Source organism: Palaemon carinicauda, chromosome 6 (genome assembly GCF_036898095.1).
Source record: "Palaemon carinicauda isolate YSFRI2023 chromosome 6, ASM3689809v2, whole genome shotgun sequence".
Taxonomy (NCBI): Eukaryota; Metazoa; Arthropoda; class Malacostraca; order Decapoda; family Palaemonidae; genus Palaemon; species Palaemon carinicauda.
In genome coordinates this window covers 103097446-103099423 of record NC_090730.1, presented here as the reverse complement: position 1 = coordinate 103099423, position 1978 = coordinate 103097446, and positions in this window count along the sequence as shown.

Here is a 1978-nt window from a genome sequence, read left to right as displayed (position 1 = left end):
AAAAATAGAGGGTTGGGCATGAATGAAAAGAAAGTTCTGTATGAGAAAGTGATTGTACCAACTGTGATGTATGGATCGGAGTTGTGGGAATGAAAGTGACGGAGAGACAGAAATTGAATGTGTTTGAGATGAAGTGTCTAAGGAGTATGGCTGGTGTATCTCGAGTTGATAGGGTCAGGAACGAAGTAGTGAGGGTGAGAACGGGTGTAAGAAATGAGTTAGCATCTATAGTAGATATGAATGTGTTGAGGTGGTTTGACCATGTTGAGACAATGGAAAATGGCTGTCTGCCAAAGAAGGTGATGAATGCAAGAGTTGATGGGTGAAGTACAAGAGGAAAGCCAAGGTTTGACTGGATGGATGGAGGGAAAAAAGTTCTGGGTGATAAAAGGATAGATGTGAGGGAGGCAAGAGAACGTGCTAGAAATAGAAATGAATGGCAAGAGATTGTGACGCAGTTCCGGTAGGCCCTGCTGCTTCCTCTGGTGCTGTGGAGAACCACGGAGGTAGCAGCAATAGGGGATTCAGCGTTATGAAGCTTCATCTGTGGTGGATAGCAGGGTATGGTGCGCTGAGGCACCCTAGTAGTACCAGCTCAACTCAGTTGAGTCCCTTGTCAGGCTAGGAGGAATGTAGAAAGGAGACCACCCTTTGCATTCACATAAACTCTGATTGTACCCTTCTGTACGTAGTACTCTATAAGCAGATAATTGTAATTGTTTTGTTTTCTTATACAATAATCCTCCTAATCTGGTGATTGAATCGGTGAAGCTTTAGAAGTTCAATATAACTCAATTTTTTTTCTGGCCTAACAGGTTAACATAAGTCTTGTTTCATAGTTTATATAAGACTAGTCTATTTTATCGCTGTTACTGATCTTAAGATATATTATAATGCATGTTTACTTTTTTATTTCTTAAAAATAGTTATTTCTCTATTTCCTCTCAGCACTGGAGCGCTTTCCTTATTGGACTAGGAACATCCTGCTTTTCTAACTATGGTTATAGTGGGATAATACTAGTAATAATAATGTTAACTAGTGAACATTAGAATTGCTGAAACAATTCTTTAAAACATCTCCACACAGAATTTGCCGATAATTTGCTCTTAGGGATATTGAAACAATAGATAGATCGGAGATAGCCTACTATTGATTATAGGCCTACAAAGGGACCTAAACTACACTTATTGACAATGTAACCAACCTTTTACTATCTAGGTTAGGTTGGAAGGCCACCTAGCCCCTCTTTCAAGGCTCGGATGAAATTTCGTGCAAAATTTGGCAGGATAGCACAGTAGATTTTTTTTTCTTCGAAAATCGATCTTTTCACAAAAATTGTCCTTTGACATTGAGATGAAGGTCAAAGTCATTCATATTGTACAGTTTATGCTGTCTTATGACCCTCTATATTTCCACCAACTTTGGTTCAAATCGTCCAAGCAGTTTCTCATTCAATATCTTTGACCATGTGGCAGCCATTTGTTGACGTCAAAATATCTCAGAAAATATTTAACAGAATTAGCTCAGACTTGCGTCTGCACTAGATAATGGCCTCAAGTATCTCCTGCAAGAAGATTGAAAGCAATTTGTGGAATGGTTCTCGAGATCTTGAAGAGCAATCGTTTTAAACGATTTTTTCTTTGTGTATAGAGGGCGCTGCATACTACTGCACGATTTTCTTGATTTATACTTCCGTTATATGGATCATACCGCTGCTCAAGTTTGAAAACAAACGCTTTGAAATTGGTTGAGTTATTAGCGACCAAAGACCGGAGAAGAATAATAAGAGGAAGGAGTTCTAATAATAATAATAACTAAAGAACGTTAGAATTGCTAAAGCAATTCTTAGAAAGAACTCCACACAAAATTTGCCAAAAATTTGCTCTTAGGGATATTAAAACAATAGAAAGATTGGAAATATTATATGGTTGATTATAGGGTCACAAAGAGACCTACACTACACTTTTCAGCAAAGTA